Genomic DNA, 9,528 nt, shown 5'->3' on the forward strand with positions numbered 1-9,528 from the left:
CTGTGGACTAAAGGGTTGCGTGTTCAATTCTGGTCAAGGGCACATACCTTGTACCTTATGGTTGCAGGCTCAATCCTGGCTCTGGCTGGAGTACCTGCAGGAGGCAACCAATCAATGTGCCTCTCTCTCTCTCTCTCTCCTCTCTCTCTCTCTCTCTCTCTCCCCCCCCCCCCCTTTCTACTCTCTAAAAATCAATGTAAAAAATATCCTCCAGTGAGGATTAACAACAACAGCAACAAGAGGATCACTCTGTTTGCTTTGTGGATCAGATTGTGGGAGAACAAGAGTGGACGGAAGCAGGAAGACCAGTTAGGAGGCTACTGCAAGAATCCAGGAAAGAAATCATAGTTCTTTGGCCCAAGATGGAGACAGAAGTGGATGGTTTCGGTATTTGTTTTAGAGGCAGACTCTGTAAGGCTGTGTGAAAGAGAACAATAGGGTTACAATAATAGCTATTCTTCATGGAGTACATAGCACATGTCAGGAACTGTTCTAAGTGCTTTATAAATATTAAGCCATTTAATTGTCATAAGAATCCTAAAAGGTAGGTGCTATTATTATCCCTTCAACACATTAGGATCTGAAGCTCCAGATCCTAAGTCATTTGCTCAAGTCTTGGTAAGTGGCAGAGCTGGGATTTGGACCATACAGGCAGCCTGGCTCCGGCGCTCAGACTCTTCTCCCACCCTGACCCCTCCATTGGTGTCACAAAGTGTGAATTTCTTCAGCCACATCAAGTTTTTGTGGTACCATACATCCTCTCTCCTTTCTCCTGTCGTTTCTTCTTTGTTCCTACTTTCTTCTTCCTTTTCCTCCTCCTCTTCTGCCTGGCTCAATTACATTAACCTTTGCTTGTTCTTACAGGTTAAGTCAATCCACAGTAATCCTGTACTCACCTCTATAATTTGCTGTGTAAAGTACTTCATTGTTATGTGTAGGTCTCTCCCACTAAGCTTTTTGAAGACGAGGAACTTAATGCCAAGGAAAGAGCAAGGAAGCAAGCAAAGAAATCTAGCCATGCCCACCTGGCACGCCTTCCGTAAACATCGGGAGACACGAAAATGGTAAAGCGTTGTCCCTGCTCTCAAGGAGCTTGTAAACTTGGCAGAGGAACAGACACATAGAAAATCACTCTAATACGAGGACCAAAAGTCTGATAGATACATGTTGCAGGAGTACTGGATAGGATATTGGTGGCAGGAAGCTTTGCCTGGAGTTGGTTTCGCTGGGGAAAAATGCAACCAGGAGTTGGAGCGTGGGGCCTTTATTCCCACAGTCATTTCATGTGGTTTGGGGCGGCAGTCTTGGGACCTCATCCAGGAAGACCTGGGAGATTCTCAGTTGGCAGAGTTGACTCACTGGAATGTGCTACTTCCTGGCCACTCACCCTTACCCATCATTATGTAAATAAATTTACTGAGGTCCACGTTGGTTCGTTTTCTTTCTGGCAGGGTCATAGGAATTTCTTCTTATACAGTTCTCTCCTTTTTCTCCTCTACGAGGTTTCAGCATTTAGGTTCTAGCTGTGGGGCCGTGGGGAAGTTACAGAACTCCTGTGACCCACCATGTTGGCCCCAGTGTATAAAGATGTGAAGGCTGTGCCCTGTATTACCACAGGACACGCCACAGACATAGATCATGCATGGTGCCCTGTGGATGTGCTCCACACGCCCCGCCATGAAATAGGGGTAAAAACAGTACCCACCACATTGGGTGGTTCTCAGGACTACATGAGTAAATGCAGGTACAGTAGTTAGGCTGGGCCGTAGTAAATCACCAATAATTGTTAGCTACTGTTATTATTAGATAAAGAGAAGCTTGCTTGAGTGGGAGTTATTCCACCTAAGAGTTTTTAAATGAGCTCATTTATATCTCTTGGGTGGTTCTCTCAATTGTTAGGACCTCATAGGGCAGTGGTCGGCAAACCGCGGCTCGCGAGCCCCTTGAGTGTGGCTCTTCCACAAAATACCACGGCCTGGGCGAGTCTATTTTGAAGAAGTGGCGTTAGAAGAAGTTTAAGTTTAAAAACTTTGGCTCTCAAAAGAAATTTCAATCATTGTACTGTTGGTGTTTGGCTCTGTTGACTAATGAGTTTGCCGACCACTGTTATAGGGAATCTGGAGAGGAGAGGCCTTTTCTCTTTCAAATTGAGAACCAAGGTCCCTCAATGGAAAAATCCTTCAGGTGGCTGAAGGCTGAGCTTCTCTGATCATCCACATATTCCCCCTGCTCCATCTCTCACACCCCTTTCCACAGGAGAACCGGCACTGTATCATCCCCAAAGCCGGCCCAACACACTCCTTCTTGTGGGGAGGTTAGATTCTCTTTAAGGGCTATTTAATCAGGTAGTGCTTCTCAAAGTGTAGGCTAGAGCCATTATTACCAGAACCACCTGGAATGTTCATTAAAGTAGATTTCTGGGTTCCATCTCAGACTAACAATCATTAGCTATGGTGCTGGGATACTGGAATCTAGTTTCTAACAAGCTCTCCGGATCATTCATATCACTTGTTTGAGAACTACAACGTAAGTACTGTAGCCATTATGATAATATCCCAATTTTAAGCAGTTTCCTTCCACTAGATCCCCGCCATGAAATAGGGGTAAAAACAGTACCCCTATGTGGCCTTCCGGCCTGTGTATAAGATCAAACAGGATGCAATTTATATACTTAACTCACTCCTGGCTTAAATTCTGTTTCCATTCCTTCACTAACTTCAGATTTTATTTTTCACATAGCCTTTCAGAAAAGAGGGTGTCTGTCTCCTCTTCATGGGATCCATCCAATTACATACAACCTATCTTCCCCGCTCCCTTCCATCATCCAGAAGTGACATTGCCTTTAACCTTCTCTTGATAAAGACTGGATCCTCAGGTCACCATTACCCATTGATTACTCCAGTCTTTCTTGATTACCTTCCCTGTTTGGCTGACTCAGGAACAAGCCTACCCCGTGCTGGTGACCTGGGCCAGAAACCCCCAGAGTCCCCTATAACCAGAGCTGGGTAGACACACATGTTGGAGGGAGAGGTTTGGCTGACTAGGTCCACAGTGGTGGATGCACTGGGAGCAGGGTATCAGTGGGTGATGAGCAAGAACTTAGAGTGACCAGATGGCCCAATGTGCACAGGACAGTCCTGGCTTTACCAGTGGGGGGCCTAATTATTAATAGTACCCCCTTTCCCTCTCAAAGAGTCCTGGGTTAGATGATAAATTATATGGTCATTCTGGTAATGGCCCCCATGTCAAGACAAACAGTTGCAATGCTGTAGCCCTGGACTGTGCCTAGGCCACTCCCTTCCCAATCCCCTGACATGTCTCCTTCCTCTCCTCAGATTTCCTTAATGAATTCACTTTGGTCTATTACTTTGGGCCTTCATTAAGGGATTTATAAGAAAGTGCCATGGAGTTTGTGACTGTAATACTCTCTCATGCAATATCTGGAAAATATTTTTCCTTGGTTTTAGCACCTGATACAGTTATTTCCCTTGTTTATTATCTCTCTTGTTTTTGTCTTGTGATTACGTAATTGTGGAACTAAGAGTATTTCCCTTGGTTGTGAGTAAGCGCAGAGCCATATATGTGGCCTTCCGGCCTGTGTATAAGATCAAACAGGATGCAATTTATATACTTAACTCACTCCTGGCTTAAATTCTGTTTCCATTCCTTCACTAACTTCAGATTTTATTTTTCTGGAGCTATATTATATGTATCTGTAACCCATCTGTTTTCCTTTTTGAAGCAAGACAGGTATAAAAAAAAATGTGTATGAACACATGCCCACAAACAAACTGGTCCTGACTGCTAGTTATATAACTGAAAGGGATTATTTTTAAATGTACACAAAGAATAATTTTCTCACTTACAAAATATAGTTTTAAACAAATGAATAACACTTATGTAATACTGGATTTAGCTTTCTGCATTATTCTCTAGAAAGTGAAAAGATTCCCAACAAAAGCAAACAAGAGATTAGGTTAATTTTCAAGCTGGGGTATTTTTAGATATGACCTAGAACCTTACACCAAATAATGTAATGAAGTACGTTCACTATTGAAATCACGTAGCCTAATTAGGCAGCATTCAGGCTGTCACCTTCACAATGAAATCCTGTGCTGTTGCAGAGGAAGGCGGATTAGGGAATCTGATCATAACGGTGACCCATGAACAGGAGTCCTTGGTGAGAAGTGTGTGGCCTCTGACAGTCTCTAGACAACTGTTCTTCCTGATGATGCCTCGGTAATATTGTGGGGTCTTGGGGGCCAGTGCCCTGTGGTTTGCAGCTGACATAACCATGACAAAATTCACCTCAGTGAAATCACTGAGGAGTACGTTTTACAACTAGTTTACTTAGGAGGTTGCACTGAATACACAAGACTCAAAGCTGGATAGTCTATGGATGGTATACTAAGTTATTTTGTGAATAAATTGGGCATCTAGTTAAATCTGCTTCAAAAATTTACTCTAAATCTACAGAGATCATGTTCTATATAGTGATTTCTGCCCCTTTTCAGCATGAATATACTCATTTGTCTTTCTTAAAATGGAAGTATTTTTTAAAAATAGAAAAACTTTCAGAGAATACGATAACAAACCCGTGTAACTTCTGAAAGAACAAATGTTAACATTTTCTCATAGTTGCCTTATTTTCTTAAAGCAAAAGAAATGAGACCTGCAGAATCGAAGCCTACTTTGTATCTTCCCCAACCCATTCCCTTTCTCCCAAGGCAACTGTTATCTTGGACATTTTACCTTTCTGGTTCACATCTTTATTCTTTTACTACATAAGTATGTGTTCACAAATAACATATTTTGTTGTTTTATATTCTAAACATCGTTTTTACATAAATGTCATTGTACCAAATGTATCATTCTACAGCTTTCTTTTTTTTTTTTTTCTTTACTCAAAATTGTTTTGAAGATACACCTATATTGATATGTGGAACTCTAGTTCATTCATTTGAAGTGCTATATAAGTGAGAATTTTTATACATTATCTCTTTTTACACATATGGGAGAGTTTCTCTAGCATACACACCTAGGAGCAAAATTACTGAAGGAACTCTTTAAAAGTTGAAAAATACTATAACCCCTATTGTGGCCCTGCTCTGCTCTGATTCAACGGGTGAAAAATAAAGGTGTGCATTTGAGTTCTCAGAGTCCTTCCAGGAAAAGGTCTAACATTATTAATACGGGCAAACCTCATGTTATTGAGCTTTGCTTTATTGTGCTTCACAAATATTGTGTTTCATTAACATGGAGGCAATATTACAGCTCACTGAAGACTCAAATGATAGCATTTTTAGCAATAAAGTGTTTTTTAAATTAAGATATGTACTTTTTTTAGACATAGTGCTATTGCATACTTAATAGACTACAGCAGCAATTTTTTTTTTTAATTCTTTTTTTTAAAATATATTTTATTGATTTTTCACAGAGAGGAAGAGAGAGGGACAGAGAGTTAGAAACATCGATGATAGAGAAACATCGATCAGCTGCCTCTTGCACACCCCCTACTGGGGATGTGCCCGCAACCAAGGTACATGCCCTTGACCGGAATCGAACCCGGGACCCTTCAGTCCGCAGGCCGACGCTCTATCCACTGAGCCAAACCGGTCGCGGCTACAGCAGCAATTTTTAATGTTTATATCTCATGGCACACATAAACTACTTAATAAAATTCTGCAGCACACCAAAACATATATATTTTTTGCTGATCTGACCAAAAAAAGGTATAATTTTGATTGATTTACTAAAAAAAAAAAATAATAACAATAATAATTACCTACCCTTTTGCTCCAAAGTGACTTTATAAAATATCAGGTGCCTATGCTGGTATATAAGGATTTCTGGTACCAAGAATTAACCAATCAGACACAACCTTATAATGCAACGCGACCAATAAGATGCAACTCTATTATATGAACTATTTATTTATGCTTCAAGACAGGGCTTCAACACTGGATGACTATTGTTGTGTTGACTGTTGTCGTTATTTTTATTTGACAATACAATCTAAGGGAAAAGAGACCAGTATCCCACTAAATAATCAGGTATTGTATGTTTTAAAAATTCTTGCTAGCTTTTGACCATACCAGTTGAAAATCGCTGGACTATAGTATAATGTAAACATAACTTTTATATGCACTGGGATACTAGAACAATTAGGACTTGCTTTATTGCAATAGTTGCTTTATTGTGGCAATTTGGAACCCGAACCTCCATATCCCCAACGTCTGCCTGTACAGAGAGATGAATGCTCATAGATCAAGGTCCCATTACATCTGTTTCCTCATCTTTACAATGAGAGTAATAAAAGTACCTCTTTCTTGGGACTTCTGTGAGAATTAGATACAATATTAACTATAAAGCATTTAGCAGAGTGCCTGGCACGTAGTAATAGCTCAGTAAATTATTAGCTATTATCAAAAGTGCTGTTTTCAGATGAGTGGATATTGGTTTCACTGGCTTTTATTTGATGATGGAGTGTCATAGAACAATAGAATTTTAAAGAAAATTATTCCTCCCTGTAATAACATTTTTTGAAGTTTTATTTTTATGTTTTCCATTTCCTTTCAAATTGAGTTTAATATTTTTGGCAGGATCTCAGCACTGAACCAGTAAGAAGACAAAACATTTAAGCGGAGAGAGAACAGTGGGGAGAGGCAACGTGGTCTGAACTAACTCCTGTGGAAGTGAACAGCCTGTTTGGTAGGGTGCTCCCTTCGTCCTTCTTTTCTGCCATTTATTCTCTTCAATGGAATTGTCACTTTAGCTCCATGGATGCTAGCTGGGGAACTCATCAGCAATTTCCAAAAACAAGTCTATTTCTAGAATGGTTTCAGTTTTAAAAATCGCATCTACCTTTGCCAGGGGAATCCCATCAGAAATGTTTTAGAAGTCATATTTAAACAGTTATTTCCTAGCAAATGTGGTCAGAATCCAAAATGGCTAATTGAAAGTCTGTGTGATCTAAAAAGATGGGCATGAGATGACATGCAATACCTTGAATGTAGTAAATGATACTTGGGGATGGGGAGGAGGGGGTGGGGGCGAACTCAGAACGCTTGGTGAACTTGTTGAAATTCATACTTGGGAGTTTTCAAAGTGTGGAGCTAAAATGACCGTGCCAAGCCGACATTCCTATCAGTGATCAAAGAGAATAAGATTTTTAAAATAGTTGGATAACGAAGCAAGGGAGAAAAATATCTGAAGTCTCAGGGCCAGAGATCTGTATTCAATTTCAAATAGTTTCTTAGGGGTTTTATATCCTGTGATAAAAGTGAAACTTTTAACCACTGTGTCTCAAGGCCACGAGAGGAAAACTGAACAATTACTCTGCTGCTGTGACTTTGACACGGCTTTGTTCAAATAAAAATTCCCACACACTAAAGTTGTATCGTCACATATTTTTTTACCAAGAGGAGGAAGGTGCCTAATCCAGATGATTTTGTACATTGTTGGCTCCATACATCACATGAGCTCCTTTATGTTATCTTCTTTGTGTTTCAGTGTTAAACAGAAGAGGAATAATTTAATAGCAAGCATTTTGAGATTTCGAAACAATACTTGAGACATTCTATTTTCAGAAGTACAAATCTGCAGTGCAATCAGATTCAAGGATTTGGATGACTGAAGTAGATGATCAGTCATAAAGAGGTATTTCTTTTGTTTCCATCTTAATATTACTGACTTATAAACACAATATGGAAATGAGGGTAGAATTTTTTGTTTTCCTTCAAAATGAACAATGAAGTCCCTTGAAACATTACATTTTGAAGACTTAGGAAATCTGGAGGAGGGGGAAGTTCCTTTAATTCTCTTCTCCTTTCAATCTCCACTCCCACCTCACTCCCAGTTAACAATGAGTCACTATTTTTTGTTTACTAGGCTTCTAATGTACCTTTGCATTTATTTTTCACAAGTGAAAATTTCCCAACCTGAGAAACCTAAATATGTGTATTTGAAAAATAAATGGCATGAAAAAATTTAAAACAAAATAAAAAGAATGCATTTCAACAACAGGCAATAAAAAAATTAATTAAAAAGATTCATCTTTTAAATAGGAAATCCTAGAAGGGAAAGTACATTTGATACTGAAGGCAAAGAACTTAAAAGGCTAAAGGGTCTTAGGAGAGGATTTGACTTTTGGTTCTTACAAAGAGGCAAACACACAGTAATTCTGGATTTTGACTACCTGCTCATTTGTCCCTCCCTTCCACCTAGCGAGTCCCCTGGTTCTCGATCCTGGTCAAACTGTCATCTTTTCATTCTGGACAAGATGCCTATACCCAGAAATTTGGTTCTAGTTCTCTGCCCTCAGTAGCTCCAAATCTCCAGCTTATTCTCTGAGCCCTCAAGCCCACTATTTATGAGATCTTGGCTCAATCCTACAGCATAGAAAATAGAACACAACTCAAATAACGGATAGATTTTTCCATCATTGTTATTAACCCATATTTCAGAAAATATCTGCAGGTGTTTGTGATGGAATGTGTATTTGTGAGTATTATTATATATAGCAAATATTTATAGACGTTTATATGCACATAAAAATCTGAATAGCTCATAATTTAAATGACATAAGACATGTCAATCATGTCTCTAACTAATTACCTTCCTTCTCCCCTCCTTTTTAAAATTCATTTAATTAACAAACCAGGCTACAAAGAAAGCAAATCACAGTCCACGTCTGAACAGTCACATAATTTAGAGTAAAAATTTGAGTTGGATGCTTAGCCTGTTACAAAGCTATATGCTACATGGATGTTTTAAAGAAGCTCTTTGCCTAAAGCCCTCAGAAGTACTTGTAATCTCCTGACCTTGACAGTCTATTGCTGCTTTCATTCTGTCTCCACCCTTGACCCCATTTCCAGCCTAGCCTCCATTGCTCTCACATGTATATCAGACCCTCTTCACCCCTTTTCCATTCTACTCTCTTGGTCATGTCAGTTCCCATCTGTCTGTTTTTCTGTTCTTGCTTCTGAACTTCAGAAAAATGATTTGCTTTAAATGCATCGACCTAGCCTCAAATTAGTAACCCCATTACTCATTTCTTGTTGACTACTAACAAAGCCATTCCTATCATTTCCCACTCTTCTAAGTCCCTATGCCCACACTCATTAATTTTATTTAACAAATATTAATTGAGAATCAACAATATGCCATGCACTGTCCTGGGTTTTACAGTAGGGGACAAAACAGATCCAGTCGCTACCCTAACAAACTTTATAGTCTAGAGGTAAAGAGAAGTAGTTTCTCAGCCCTGGCTGGGTAGCTGAGTTGGTTAGAGCATTGTCCAGAATGCCAAGGTATCAAGGGTGAGGTGGGGACAGAGCACATACAAGAATCAACCAATGAATGCATAAGTAAGTGGAATAACAAATTGATGTCTTTTTCTCTCCCTTCCTCTCTCTAAAATCAATAAAATATATTTTTTAAAAAGTAGTTTCTCGCCCTTCCTTTACTGGAAAATCCGGGTCTTTGGGGAAGCATCAACCCCCTCACCCTCCCTTTCCACACGTCATC

The sequence above is a fragment of the Cnephaeus nilssonii genome (genome assembly GCF_951640355.1).
Source record: "Cnephaeus nilssonii genome assembly, chromosome: 18".
NCBI lineage: Eukaryota > Metazoa > Chordata > Mammalia > Chiroptera > Vespertilionidae > Cnephaeus > Cnephaeus nilssonii.